The following is a 16,381-nucleotide window of genomic DNA, read 5'->3' as shown; positions in this document are numbered from 1 at the left end:
TTGAGGTCTTGCTCTCTATCCTCTTCCCTAACTCCCTATACTCACTGCACAGGACCTCTTCCCCCCTTCTACCTATGTTATTGCTGCTAATGTACACCATGACCACTGCTCATCCTCCCTATTGAGAACCTTCTGCAGCTACTCTGAGAAACCTTGGCCCCTAGCACCTAGGAGGCAACACACCATCCTGGTAACACACACAAAATGCTGGTGGAACGCAGCAGGCCAAGCAGCATCTATAGGGAGAAGCACTGTCGACGTTTCGGGCCGAGACCCTTCGTCAGGACTAACTGAAATAAAAGATAGTAAGAGATTTGAAAGTGGGAGGGGGAAATCCAAAATGATAGGAGAAGACCGGAGGGGGTGGGGTGAAGCCAAGAGCTGGAAAGGTGATTGGCAAAAGGGTTACAGAGCTGGAGAAGGGAAAGGATCATGGGACGGGAGGCCTCGGGAGAAAGGGGGAGGGGAGCACCAGAGGGAGATGGAGAACAGGCAGAGTGATGGGCAGAGAGAAAAAAAAAGGGGGGGATTAAATAAATCAGAAATGAGGTAAGAAGGGGAGGAGGGGCCTTAATGGAAGTTAGAGAAGTCAATGTTAATACCATCAGGTTGGAGACTACCCAGCCGGTATATAAAGGTGTTGTTCCTCCAACCTGAGTGTGGCTTTACCTTGACAGTAGAGGAGTCCATGGATAGACTGGGAATGGGACGTGGAATTAAAATGTGTGGCCACTGGGAGATCCTGCTTCCTCTGGCAGACAAAGCGTAGGTATTCAGCGATACGGTCTCCCAGTCTGCGTTGGGTCTCACCAATATATAAAAGGCCACACCGGGAGCACCGGACGCAGTATACCACACCAGCCGACTCACAGGTGAAGTGTTGTCTCACCTGGAAGGACTGTCTGGGGCCCTGAATGGTGATGAGGGAGGAAGTGTAAGGGCAGGTGTAGCACTTGTTCCACTTACAAGGATAAGTGCCAGGAGGGAGATTGGTGATAGGGGATAGAGGACGAATGGACAAGGGGGTTGCATAGGGAGCGATCCCTGCAGAAAGCAGAAAGGGGTGGGGAGGGAAAGATGTACTTGGTAGTGGGATCCCGTTGGAGGCGGCGGAAGTACCATCCTGGTTCTCCTTTGTGGCCATGAATTTGCTGACCATCTCCCTAACTACTGAGTTATGAGGAAAGGCTAAATAGGCTAGGACTTTTACTGCCTAGAACACAGGAGTCTGAGGAGTGACCTTAGGTTGTTTTACAAAATCATAAGGGGCATAGATATTATCTATGTCCATAGATACAGTCTTTTGTCCAGGGCAGAGAAGTCCAAAGCTAGAAGGGATAGGTTTAAATTGAGGTGGCAAAGATTTAAAAGGGACATGAAGTGCCACTTCTTCCACACGGAACATGGAGAATATGTGGAATGAGCTGTCAAAGCAAGTGGCTGAGACCGGTATGATACTATCATTAAAACCACTTGGATAGTGACAAGGATAGAGAGGTGAGTATATTGAATGCGCTGCCAAAAGAAGTGGTGGAGGTGGGTACAATTGCAGCATTTAGGCAGGTACATGGACAAGAATGTACCTGATTAGAGAGGTGGGCCAAATGTCAAAAATGGGACAAGCTGGCTGGGCAGGTTGGTTGGCATGGCCAAGTTGGGCTGAATGGCCCGTCTCCATGTTCTATAACTCTATAATGGTGGTTATTTCCAGGTCTGGGTCAATGAGGAGGACCACACTCGAGTCAGCTCCATGGAGAAGGGGGAGGGGCAACATGAACAGTGTGTTTGAGAGGCTCTGCCGAGGTCTCAAAGAGGTGAATGAGATTCTGTGTAAGATCCAAAGCACCTGAACCTGCCCTGGGTAGTGGAAGGGGCCATTCAGCCCATCATACTTGTGCTTGCTTTTTGGAGGAGTCATCAGTGCAATCACATTCCCCAAGCTTTTTCCCCAGAACTCTGGAAATATTTCCACTTCTAATAGTTATTTGCATGTTCTTTTGTTGTGTTCCAATAGCATTTGCCTCTCTTCATCCCAACCTCTGCCTTATTTCTCCACTCCCATGGCTCCATGTATACAGAGCAGTAGGGCAGCACAGAATCACAATACTTTGCAGTACCAGCAATCTCTGATCGGGGTTCAATTCCCAATGGCATCTGGAAGGAGTTTGTACATTCTCCTGTGACTGTGCGGGTTTCCTCCAGGCGCTCTGGCTTCCTCCCACACTCCAAAGGCGTACAGATTAGGGTCAGTAAGTTGTGGTCGCTGGAAGCATGGCAACATTTGCAGACTGCCCCCAGCACATCCTCAGACTGTGCCTGTCACGGACTTAAATGACATATTTCACTGTATGTTCCGATCTTTCAATGTACATGTGGCAAATAAAACTCATCATCATTATCTTTATCTTTATCCACTTTTTGGGAATTGTAGCTGTTTTGAGTTCTCATATGAACCTTATTCCCTTCAGGAGAGAGTGATCTTGGAGAAGGACTGGGAGTTTGTGTGGAATGAGATTCTTCCCTGCATCCTCACCTCCCCCTCTAACCTGGGCACTGGACTTCGATGCGGGGTGTACATGAAGCTGCCACTGCTCAGCAAGGTATGACAACTGAGAATGGAGATTCTACTGTCAGACGGTACACTGACCAAGGTGCTGAAATGCGGTCTTTCCCGGCAACAACAGTGCTCCTCCTTGAGAATGTAGAGGGGGATTAACTCTGAATCAGAAGCTTTCTCTTAAATCACCGGAGTCAGTTTTTAAACAACAGCTGGAGCACAATTGCTAATTATTTAGCATCAGGAGATCTCACATTCAGAATGTATTATCCCTGGTTAGGTACCATTTCTGGGATCTTTGCAATGGGAGCTTTCCTCTGTATCTAATCCTTGCTGTCCCTACTCTAGAAGTGTCTGCTAAGAACATAAAAACATAAGAAATAGGAGCAGGAATAGGACATCTGGCCCATCAAGCCTGCTCTGTCATTCAATAATATCATGGCTGATGTGGCCAAGGACTCACCTCCACCTACCTGCCTTTCCCCCATAACCCTTAATTCCTCTACTATGCAAAAATCTATCCCAACTTTGTCTTAAGTATATTTACTGAGGTAACCTCCATTGCTTCATTAGGCGGAGAATTCCATAAATTCACCACTCTCTAGGAAAAGCAGTTCCTCCTCATCTCCGTCCTAACTACTCCCCTGAACTTTGAGGCTATGTTCCCTAGTTCTAGTCTCACCTACCAGTGGAAACAACTTTCCTGCCTCTATCTTGTCTATTCCTTTCATAATTTTATATGTGTCTATAAGATCTCCTCTCATTCTTCTGAATTCCAGCGAGTACAGTCCCAGCTGACTCAATCTCTATTCATCTCTGGAATTAACCTGGTGAACCTGCTCTGCATCGCCTCCAAAGCCAGTATATCTTTCCTCAAGTAAGGAGACCAGAACTGCACACAATACTCAAGGTGCAGCCTCACCAGCACCCTGTACAGTTGCAGCATAACCTCCCTGCTCTTAAATTCAATCCCTCTAGCAATGAAGGCCAACATTCCATTTGTTCTCTTGACAGCCTGCTGCACCTGCAAACCAACCTTTTGTGATTCATGAACAAGCACTCCCAAGTCCCTCTGCACAGCGGCATGCTGCAACTTTTTTACCACTTAAATAATAATCTGAACTTCCATTTTTCCTTCCAAAGTAGATGACATTGCATTTACCAACATTGTACACCATCTGCCAGACCCTTGCCCACTCACTTAACCTAGCTATATCTCTCTGTAGACTCTCCGTATCTTCTGCACAATTTGTTTTTCCACTCAATTTAGTGTCATCAGCAAACTTAGATACAGTACACACAATCCCCTCTTCCAGAGTTAATGTATATCGTGAACAGTTGTGGATCCAACATCAACCCCTACGGCACACCACTCACCACTGAGTGCCAACCAGAGTACCAACCAGAGTACCACCATTGCCAACCAGAGTACCATCCATGTATCCCAACTCTGCTTTCTATGATTTAACCAATTCTCTATCCATGTTAATACATCATCCCCAACTCTATGCATCCTTATCTTATGGCTAAGTCTTTTATGTGGCACCTTATCAAACACCTTCTGGAAATCCAAGTAAATAATGTCCATCTGTTCCTCTCCATCCACTGCACTCATTATATCCCCAAAGAACTCCAGTAAGTTTGTCAAACAGGACCTGCCTTTGCTGAATCCATACTGTGTCTGCCTGATGGATCCATTTCTTTCCAGATGCCTCGCTATTTCTTCTTTAATGATAGCTTCAGCATTTTTCCAACTACAGATGTTAAATTATGTGGTCTGTAGTTACCTGCCTTTTGTCTACATCCTTTTTTGAACAGTGGCATGACATTTGCTGTCTTCCAATCTGCCAGAATCTGCCAGAGTCCAGAGAATTTGGGTAAATCATCACCAAAGCTTTTACTATAATTTCTGCCATTTCTTTCAGTACCCTGGAATGCATTCCATCAGGACCAGGAGACTTATCTATCCTCAGGCCCACAAGTTTGCTCAGAACTACCTCTTTAGCGATAGCTATTGTACCGAAGTCCTCACCTCACATCGTATCCATAACATCTCTCTTTGGTATGTTAGGCGTGTCCTTCACCGTGAAGACCGACACAAAATAGTCATTCAAAGCCTCGGCCATTTCCTCATTACCCAAAATCAATTCCAAGGGACCTACATTCACTTCAGCCACTCTTTTCTGCTTTATATAATCATAAAAACTTGTACTGTCTGTTTTTATATTTTGTACTAGTTTATTTTCATAATCTACCTTCCCTTACTTTATTGCTCACTCAGTGATTCTTTGTTGCTTTTTATGGTTTTCCCAATCTTCCAGTTTCCCATTACTCTTGGCAACTTCATACACACGAGCTTTTAGTTTGATGGCTTCTTTTATTTAATTAGTTATCCATGACTGGCTCTCCCCACCCTTACTGTCCTTGCTCTTAACTGGAATATACTTTTGTTGAGCACTGTGAAAAATCTCTTTGAAAGTCTCTCACAGTTCCTCAACCATCCCACCATATATCCTGTGTTCCCAGTCTACACTAGCCAAATCCTCCCCCATCCCATTGTAGTCTCCATTGTTTAGGCATAACACATGGGTTTTAGATTGAACCCGTCCATTTGTATGAGAAACTCAATCATACTATGATCACTCTTTCCATGAGGATCTCTAACTACAAGATCACTAATTTTGCCTGTCTCATTGCACAGGATCAGATCTAAGATAGCACGTTCCCTTGTAGATTCAGCAACGTGCTGTTCAAGAAAGCCATCATGGATGCATTCTACGAAGTCCTCCTCTAGACTGCCTCGACCAACTTGATTCACCCAGTCTGAGTCCCCCATGATAGCTGCTGTTCCGTTCTTACATGCCTCAGATAATTCTGTTTATTGCCTCTGCCACTGTTATGTTATTATTCGGTGGTCTATAGACAACATCCACCAGTGATTTTTTTCCCTTTACTATTCCTAATCGCTACCCAGATGGATTCAACATTCTGCACTTTAGATCTTATATCGTCTCTCACTATCGCCCTGATCTCATCTTTAATTAAGAGCGCTACCCCACCTCCCTTACCTTCCTGCTTATCCTTCCGTATTACCTGATATCCTTGGATATTTAATTCTCATTCCTGTCCACCCTGCAACCACATTTTGTAATGGCCCCTAGCTCATTTCCCTTTGTATTGATTTGTGCCACAAGTTCACTGACCTTGTTACGAATACTACGGGCATTCAGATAAGGTGCCCTCACACTCATGGTGCTTTTAAAATCTTGTAATCTTTTTCTCTTTTGCACTTGACTTTTCTTCACTCCACTCTTACTTTCCTCCTTTTTTTCTTTTGCTTTTTCTTTATCTTCATCCACACTTTTCTCTTTTACTTTATCCATCCTTCTCCAATCTGCTGAACCCCCCCCCCCCCACTATTTAGTTTAAAGCCCTATCCACAGCCCTAGTTATGCGATTTGCTAGGATCCAGGTCCCATCACGGTTCATGCAGAGCCTATCCCATTGGAACAGCTCTCTCCTTCCCCAATACTGATGCCAATTTCCCGTGAATTTAAACCCACTTCTCCCACATCAATCCTTGAGCCACACATTTAACTCTCTAATCTTCTTGACCCTATGCCAATTTGCACATGGCTCAGGTAGTAATCCAGAGATTGCCATCTTTTTGGTTCTGCTTTTTAATTTAGTCCCTAGCTGCTCAAATTCCCTATGCAGAACCTCTTTCCACATTCTACCTATGTCATTGGTATCCACATGGACCACGACAACTGCACCTTCCCCTCCCACTGCAAGTTCCTCTGCAGGTCAGATAAGATGTCCTGGACCTGGGCACCAGGCAGGCAACAAAACCTTCAGGACGCTTTATCCTCGCGACAGAGAACTCTGTCTATTGCCCTGACTGTACTATCCCCAATTACCACTACATTTCTTTTCTCTCCCCTGCCCCCTTTGAATGGTTCCCTGAACTATGGTGCGACAGTGAGGTTGCTTGTCCTTCCTACAGCCCCCACTCTCATCCACACACAGAGCAAGAGTCTCTGACCTGTTGGACAAGCTCAAGGGCTGAGGCTCCTCCAGCACTGTCTCCTGGATCCCACTACCCACCTCACTCGCAGTCACACCCTCTTGTCCCTGACCACAGACCGAATCTGAGGCAGCTAATCTAATGGGTGTGACTACCTCCTGAAACAGAGAATCCAGGTAACTCTCCCCCGACCTGATGTGCCGCAGTGTTTGAAGCTCAGATTCCAGGTCATCAACCTTGAGCCTGTGTTCCTTGAGCAGCCAACACCAGCTGCAGATGTGGTCACCAGGAACCACAATGGGGCCCACCAGCTCCCACATCATGCAGCTACAGCACATCGCCTGATCCTGCATCATCTCTTTATTTAATTAGCTGTAATTTAGTGACTTTTTATTCAACTACTACAAAAGCCTTGTTACTCACCAGTGCTTCCTTGCTGAAGCCTCTTGAGCCAAAGCCTCAAGTTCCCACTCCGACACTGGTCCACTCACACAATGGCTGCTCCACTTTGACCCTGCTATACTTTTATTTGCTGCTGCTAATGAATCCCCAATCAAATGGTCTGCCACTAATGCAGCAAGCCCTGTGAAACGGTTGTTTTTTGAACGCTTCTCCCCGAATATCTCTCTCTTTCTCTCGCTCTCTCTTCCCCCCAACCACCCCCCCCCCCCCCGCTAATGTGTGTGACGGCTAATGATTGTGTAGAGGGATGTTATATCTATCCCTTGCTCTCTCTTCCCTGGGAGTGTGTGCCAGTACAGGGTATTTTGACTCTGCAGCTAACCTCTACTATCTCTACACTAGGAGTATGCGCTCAGGCATGGTAGATTGACTCTGCTGTCTCTATCTTGGAAGTGTGTGCTGGGACAGGGTGGAGGGTCTTTACTCTATATCTAACCCCATTCTCTACCTTGTGAGTGTAGGGGGATTTTACTCTGAATTTAACCCCTGCCGCCCCTGCTTTGGTGATGTTGTGATGGATCTGTTAAAAGCACAGTGGCCGTAGAAGCATGTTCTCCCTGAGACAGTGTGGGCTTCCTCCGGTTTCCAACCACATTCCAAGACACGTGGATCTGGGTTAGCAAACTGTGGGCTTGCTATGCAGGCATCGGAAACATGGTGACACTTGCCAGCAGCCCCCAGCACAATCCTCGCTGACTTGATTTGATGCTATTGACAAATTTCACTGTATCTTTTGAGGTACATGTGCCAAATAAAGCTGATTTTCCTTATTCCACCTATCTCCTTTCAGCTTCTTACTTCCCCCACCAACCCACCATCCCCCCTCAACCTGCTTTCATCTATCACATGCCATCTGGTATTTCTCCCCCTACACCGCTTGTCTCCTGCCACCTACCTTTCCAGTCCTGGTACAGGGTTTCAGTCTGAAACATTTCTCTCCATTGATGCTGCCTGACCTGTTGAGTTCCACAGCAATTTGTGTGTGTTGCCCATGACCAGAGCAGGTCTTCTCTCACAAATCCCTTGTATTGATGACCTGATGGGTAATGGGAAGAGAGGAGAGGCAGAGAATTTCATTGATAGACATTTGTGCCTGGGACGAAACTGGCCAAACGCAGATCAACTGGAGCAGCTCAGATACACACTCCAATTGCCATGGATAAAGGTGGGCCTGGCACTCCAGAGATGGAGGTAATTAACCCTGGGTGGTTGCTGAACACCAGGGGCAGGAGGCCTGATCTTAGAGATGACAGTTTCCAGATTGAGTGGCTGACTGTTAAATCCCATTCTGAAGAAGTTCCTGACCAAGGGCTTAAAAAAAGATGAAAGATCAGCTTTATTTGTCGCATGTATACGAAACGTACAACAAAAAGCATCGTCTGTGTTAACGCGGTTGGAGGGCGTGCTGGGGCAGTCCGCAAGAGGTGCCATTCTGCCGGAGCCAACATAACGTGCCCGGAGATTACTAACCCTAACCTGTACATCTTTGGAACGTGGGAGGATGAAACCCACACAGTCACAGAGAGAACGGCAGACAGCAGCAGGAATTGACCCCTTATCTCGGGCGCTGTACAGCGCTACACTAGCCGCTAGCCTACCATGCCACCCCTGTTGGCAGCAACAAGGTGGGCAGAAGGGCCTGTTTCTGGCCCCTATAACTCGTGACTCCCCGGAAGAGGCAGCCGCGCCGGGCTGTGGGGCCACCGCTGAGCCAGATGCATTTTGTGTTTCAGGACCTTTGCTTCCCGAGAAACCTGGAGAACCTGAGGCTAGGGAAAACGTGGCACAGTGGGAGAGAGTATGGCAGGTGTGGCTGGTCTATGCGATATCTCCAGCCTGGACCGGCTGGGAAAATCTGAGATCAGTCACTGGTCTCGTTCCCACACCCCCAGCTCCAGGTGCACACCAGAGCCCAGGGGAAGGGCAGAAACTGGGGAAGAATGGGATCGGGAGGAGGGATAGGTGATGGAGACAAGGCTCCAGGAAGTGAGGGATGGAATGAGGGAACAGAGGGAGGTGAAGGCAGTGGGGATGAGGAGTAAGAGGAAACAGAGAGAAGGGAAGTACGGAAAAGGAAGGATTGGTGGAGATAGAGGAGAGAGGAGGTGGATGTTATGTTTTATAACTTCAAAATGTTAAACTAATTCAAAGGAAAACAGGAGAGCTGAGAGATATGAGTCTTAGTTTGTTCTTTACTTTAAATGAGGTACACGCTTATCACGTGGTCATAGAGTCATAATCATGAAAAGGTACAACATGGAAACAGGTCATTTGGCCCATCTAGTTTATGCTGAACCATTTAAGCTACCTAGTCGCAGTGTCCTGCACCCAGACCATGTACATCCCCAAACATCTCTTAAACATTGGAATCAAGCTCACGTGTACTACTTGTGCTGGTAGTTCATTCCACACTCTCACGACCCTCTAAGTGAAGAGGTTCCCCTCATGTTCCCCTTAAACCCTACGCCTTTCACCCTTAACCCATGACCTCTAGTCATAGTCCCACCTAACTTCAGAGGAAAAAGCCTACTTGCACTTACCCCATCTATACCTCTCATAATTTTGTACACCTCTGTCATATATCCCCTCAGACCTCTGCGTTCTAACCTATTCAATCTTTCCTCATAACTCAGGTCCACCAGTCCTAGGAACATCCTTGCAAATTTTCTCTGTACTCTTTCAACCTTATTTACATCTCTCCTGTAGGTAGGTGACCAAAATTGCACACAATACTCCAAATTAGGCCTCACCAGTGTCTTGTACAACCTCAACATAACATCCCATCTCCTGCACTCAATACACTGATTTATGAAGATCAATGTGCCAAAAGCTTTCTTTACAACTTTATCTACATGTGCTGCCACTTTCTTTGAATTCCCAGATCCCTTTGTCCTACCACACTCCTCAGTGCCCTACTGCTCACTATATAAGACCCACACCTCGCACTTGTCTGTAGTAAATTCCATCTTCCATTTTTCAGCCCATTTTTCCACCTGGTCCTGATCCCACTGCAAATTCTCACTGTCCACTACTCCCCCTATTTTGGTGTCAACCGCTTATTTGCTGATGTAGTTAACCACATTATCACCTAGATCATTGATATATATAACAAACCACACTGGACTCCCTACTGATCCCTGCTGCACTCCACTAGTCACAGGCCTCCAGTCAAAGAGGCAACCATCTACTACCACTCTCTGGCTTCTGCCACAAAGCCAATGTCTAATCCAGTTTAGTACCTCATCCTGAATGCCAAACGACTGAACCTTCTTGACCAATCTCCTATGTAGGACCCTGTCAAATGCATTGTTAAATTCCATGTAGACACCATCGACTGCCTTACCTTCATCCACTTTCCTGGTAACTTCCTCAAAAAACTCCTTAAGATTGGTTAGACATGACTACCACACACAAAGCCATGTTGACTATCCCTAAATAAACAATAGGTGCAGGAGCAGGCCATTCGGCCCTTCGAGCCAGCACCGCTACTCAATGTGATCATGGCTGATCATCCACAATCAGTACCCCATTCCTGCCTTCTCCCCATATCCCATGACTCCGCCATCTTTCAGAGCTCTATCTAACTCTTTCTTGAAAGCATCCAGAGAATTGGCCTCCACTGCCTTCTGAGGCAAAGCATTCCATAGATCCACAACTCTCTGGATGAAAAAGTTTTTCGTCAACTCTGTTCTAAATGGCCTACCCCTTATTCTTAAACTGTGGCCTCTGGTTCTGGACTCTCCCAACATCGGGAATATGTTTCCTGCCTCTAGCGTGTCCAATCCCTTAATAATCTTATATGTTTCAATCAGATCCCCTCTCATCATTCTGAATTCCAGTGTATACAAGCCCAGTTGCTCCAATCTTTCAACATATGACAGTCCCGCCATCCCGGGAATTAACCTTGTGAACCTACGCTGCACTCCCTCAATAGCAAGAATGTCCTTCCTCAAATTTGGAGACCAAAACTGCACACAATACTCCAGGTGGGGTCTCACCAGGGCCCTGTACAGCTGCAGAAGGACCTCTTTGCTCCTATACTCAATTCCCCTTGTTATGAAGGCCAACATGCCATTAGCTTTCTTCACTGCCTGCTGTACCTGCATGCTTACTTTCAGTGATTGATATACAAGAACACCTAGATCTTGTTGTACTTCCCCTTTTCCTAACTTGACACCATTCAGATAGTAATCTGCCTTCCTGTTTTTGCCACCAAAGTGGATAACCTCACATTTATCCACATTAAACTTCATCTGCCATGCATCTGCCCACTCACACAACCTGTCCAAGTCACCCTGCATTCTCCTAACATCCTCCTCATATTTCTCACTGCCACCTAGCTTTGTGTCATCTGCGAATTTGCTAATGTTACTTTTAATCCCTTCATCTAAATCATTAATGTATATTGTAAATAGCTGCGGTCCCAGCACCAAACCTTGCAGTACCCCACTAGTCACTGCCTGCCATTCTGAAAAGGACCCGTTAATCCCTACTCTTTGTTTCCTGTCTGCCAACCAATTTTCTATCCATGTTAGTACCCTACCCCCAATACCATGTGCTCTAATTTTGCCCACTAATCTCCTATGTGGGACCTTATCAAAGGCTTTCTGAAAGTCCAGGTACACTACATCCACTGGCTCTCCCTTGTCCATTTTCATAGCTACATCCTCAAAAAATTCCAGAAGATTAGTCAAGCATGATTTCCCCTTCATAAATCCATGCTGACTCGGACCGATCCTTCTACTGCTATCCAAATGTGCCGCTATTTCATCTTTTATAATTGACTCCAGCATCTTCCCCACCACTGATGTCAGGCTAACTGGTCTATAATTCCCTGTTTTCTCTCTCCCTCCTTCCTTAAAAAGTGGGATAACATTAGCCACCCTCCAATCCTCAGGAACTGATCCTGAATCTATAGAACATTGGAAAATGATTACCAATGCATCCATGAATTCTAGAGCCACCTCCTTAAGTACCCTGGGATGCAGACCATCAGACCCTGGGGATTTATCAGCCTTCAGTCCCATCAGTCTACCCAACACTATTTTCTGCCTAATGTGAATTTCCTTCAGTTCCTCCGTTACCCTAGGTCCTCTGGCCACTATTACATCTGGGAGATTGTTTGTGTCTTCCCTAGTGAAGACAGATCCAAAGTACCTGTTCAACTCATCTGCCATTTCCTTGTTCCCCATAATAAATTCACCCATTTCTGCCTTCAAGGGCCCAACTTTGGTCTCAACTAATTTTTTCCTCTTCACATACCTAAGAAGCTTTTACTATCCTCCTTTATATTCTTGGCTAGCTTACCTTTGTACCTCATCTTTTCTCCCCCTATCGCTTTTTTAGTAATCTTCTGTTGCTCTTTAAAAGTTTCCCAGTCCTCTGGCTTCCTGCTCACCTTTGCTATGTTATACTTCTTCTCTTTTATTTTTATACTGTCCTTGACTTCCTTTGTTAGCCATGGTCGCCCCTTACTCCCCTTAGAATCTTTCTTCCTCTTTGGAATGAACTGATCCTGCACCTTCTGTACTATTCTCAGAAATACCTGCCATTGTTGTTCCACTGTCATCCCTGCTAGGGTATCCTTCCAGTCAACTTTGGCTAGTTCCTCCCTCATGGCTCCTTTGTTCAACTGTAATACTGACACTTCCGATTTTCCCTTCTCCCTCTCAAATTAAAGATTAAAGCTTATCATATTATGATCCCTACCTCCTATTGGCTCCTTTACCTCGAGTTCCCTTATCAAATCCGGTTCATTGCACAACACTAGATCCAAAATTGCCTTATCTCTGGTAGGCTCCAGTACAAGCTGCTCTAAGAATCCATCTCGGAGGCACTCCACTAACTCCCTTTCTTGGGGTCCAGAAGCAACCTGATTTTCCCAGTCTACCTGCATGTTGAAATCCCCCATTACAACCGTAGCATTACCTTTGCGACATGCTAATTTTAACTCTTATTCATCTTACACCCTATATCCAGGCTACTATTTGGGGGCCTGTAGATCACTCCCATTTGGGTCTTTTTGCCCTTACAATTTCTCAGTTCAATCCGTACTGACTCTACGTCTCCTGATTCTGTGTCACCCCTCGCAAGGGACTGAATTTCATTCCTCATCAGCAGAGCCACCCCACCCCCTCTGCCCACCTGTCTGTACTTTCCCAGCCCTGGTCCTCTTGCAGCCATGTCTCTGTTATTCCTACAACATCATACTTGCCAATTTCCAACTGAGCCTCAAGCTCATCCACTTTATTTCTTATAGTTCGTGCATTCATATATAATACTTTTAATCCATTACTCCCCTCGCTTCTCACACCGATCCCTATTGCACTTGGCCATACTCTCCAATCCCTTCCTGAGCTTTCTGCCCCTTTAATTCTGTTGTCTTTCTTAACTTTTCTTACTGTCTTTCCCTTTAACTCCATCCTTACATTTCCGGTTTGTCTCCTCCCCCCCCGTGTAGCAGTGGCAAACCTGTCTATCACAGGTAAACAGTCCCTGTCCATCACAGGTAAACAGTCCCTGTCTATCACAGGTAAACAGTCCCTGTCTATCCAAATACTGATATATCCGGTCGCTTAGAATACCTTGCAGTAACTTTCCCACTACCGATGTCAGGATCAACAGCCTATAATTGCCTGGTTTATTTTTAGAGACCTTCTGAAACAGCAGAACAACATTAGCTATCCTCCAATCCTCTGGTACCTCACCTGCCAATAAGGCTGTTTTAAATTTCTCAGCTAGGACTTCTGCGATTTCTGCACTTGCCTCCCACAGGGTCTGAGGGAACACCTCGTCAGGCCCTGGGGATTTATCCACCCTGATTTGCCTCAAGACAGCAAACACCTCCTCCTCTGTAATCTGTATAAAGACCATGACCTCACTGGTCATGGTAGTGCGATGACATAAGCAATTCAAGTATTTGTACATATAACCTGTAATGAATTACTTAAATGAGCAAGGATGTTTAATCAAACAATATATATGCAAGATTACACAAATATTTCTGAAATATGACCATAAAACACAGGAGCAGAATTAGGCCATTCAGCCCATCGAGTCTGCTCCACCATTCCATTATGGCTGTTCCTGGATCCCACTCAACCCCACACACCTGCCTTCTCACCATAACCTTTGATGCCCTGACCGATCAGGGAACTATCAATATTCGCTTTAAATGCACCCATGGTTTTGGCATCCACAGCAGTCTCTGCCAGAGCATTCCACAGATTCACTACTCTCTGGCTAAAAAAAATCTTCCTCGCCTCTTTTCTAAAGGGACACACCTCAATTTTGAGGCTGTGCCCTCCAGTTCTGGATACCCCCACCATATCCACCCTATCTAGTCTTTTCAACATTCGAAAGACAAGGATGGAGAGATTAGAGACCTTGGACATCCAGAGAGGCGATGAATTTAGCCAAGAAGGAGAAGGAAAACTCGTGAAGTTTCAGAAGTTGGGATCAAACAGAGACATGAGAATTGTAAAGAAGCCAGAAAATAACTAAAGAAGGGAATTAGGAAAGTCAGGGGGCCGTGAAAAGGTCTTGGCAAGTAGGGTTCAGGTGAATCCCAAGGCATTCAATATATACAGCAGGAGCAAGTGGAAAACTAGGGAGTGGGTAGGACCACCCAAGGATAAAGAGAATATTAAATACACAAAAGTGGAAAAGCAGATGGAGGAAAGCGGCAGGAGACAGTGAAGGGAGGAAAAAGAAAAAGATTAATGGCTGCAGGATCTAAAGACCAGCACATAATCTTATGATCTCTTACAATGAACCATGAAAGAGCTGATTTTGTACAGAGGCATCATCTGTATTCTAAGAACAACACAGTACAGGCCCTTTGGCCCTTGATGTTGTGCTAACCTTTTAACCTACACTAAGGTTAATTAAACTCTTCCATTTTTCTATCATCCATGTGCCAATCTACAAGTTTCTTAAATGCCCCTAATGCATCAGCCTCTACTACCAGCCCTCTAGGGCATTCCACACACCCACCACTCTCTGTGTGAGAAACTTACCACACTCCCCATATGCTTTCCTCCAAACACCTTAAAATGATGTCCTCTCATATTAGCCATTTTCACCTTGGGAAATAATTTTTGGCTGTCCACGCTGTCTATGCCTCTTATCTGGTACACCTATCTCTCATATGCTCCTTTGCTTCAGAGAGAAGAGCCTGGCTCACTCAACCTACTCTCGTTCAGCAGGGCTCGGTGTTGGTATTACAACCTGACCAGTGGTGGGTATCAGGCCTTGGACACAGTTCGTACTGTAACTCGATGACAGTGCTATTTCAATTGGAATCATCTGCTATTGGGTCGACTTTAAAGAAGAAAGAAGAGCAGTTCTTGCAGCTTTGTGTGTGCATGGGAGGAAAGAGATTCGCTTTGCTGGTGTTTTGTTGCTGTGGTTTGTGTTGTTCGGCTGAGCACTGAGGTATGCAGTATTGGTGCCGGAATGTGTGGTGACACTTGTGGGCTGCCCCCAGCTCACCCTGTGGTGTGTTGGTTGTTAACACGTTTCAATGTACGTGTGATAGATGAAAGAAAAGGAATCTGCATCTGCCAGGGTAGAAAGAGAACGGAGTGGAAATGCTCCATGACGCACTTCACTGGGTGTTTCAGCAGACATGTGTTAATGAATCTGAGAATGAGGGGTGGGAGGCAGAACAAGAGATGGGTTCAGAATCAGTCAGTGTGGAGGCGCACCCTGAAAGGGACGGAGTGGGTTGTGGGATGGAGACGATGTGGGAGAGAGAGGTGAAGATGGAGAAGGAAGGGGAGAGGGGTAGGAGGAGGACGTTGGAAGAGGGCAGAGTGCATTGTGGGATGGAGGCAATGTGGGAGAAAGAGGGTGGCTTTTCCTTTGGTGGTGCAACAGGTGTGGTCAGTGTTGTGCTCTGGGGTGTGTCAAAATTTTTAACACTGAAAGTTTGGTCCAGCTGGTGATCGATGGGGTGAACTATTTAACCAAATGTGAGAAACGGGTGCAAAGAGGACAGGACACCAGGATTCCCCCCCCCCCCCAATGCTGAGCCAGAACAGATACTGAGCTCCATATAATCAACCAAGCCCTCGGAGATAATGTGTTCCGGTGGCTGCAAACACTCTGGATTTTGTCCCATTTCCACAGCCGATTAAATACACTCCCTGAGTACTATAACTAACATAACGTGGCTGCTGGTAATTAGTTTACTGTTCACTCAATCACATCACCTGGTGACTTTAACTAAGTACCGATGACTGACAGCAGGTGAAATCCCCTGTCAGTTGTGGGACGTCCCATCACACGGAGGGATTCACAGGCTGTTTGACACATCACTGGATGGGGGCAAA

The 16,381-nt window shown here is 45.9% G+C and overlaps 1 pseudogene; it reads left to right on the top strand.

Annotated features, from left to right (window-relative positions):
• Positions 1-16,080, top strand: part of LOC140714512 (creatine kinase U-type, mitochondrial-like) — a 30,576-nt pseudogene extending 14,496 nt beyond the window's left edge.
• The last annotated feature ends 301 nt before the right edge of the window (positions 16,081-16,381 follow it).

The sequence above is a fragment of the Hemitrygon akajei genome, chromosome 21 (assembly GCF_048418815.1).
Source record: "Hemitrygon akajei chromosome 21, sHemAka1.3, whole genome shotgun sequence".
Classification (NCBI taxonomy): domain Eukaryota; kingdom Metazoa; phylum Chordata; class Chondrichthyes; order Myliobatiformes; family Dasyatidae; genus Hemitrygon; species Hemitrygon akajei.
This window is presented reverse-complemented; position numbering and strand designations above follow the sequence as displayed.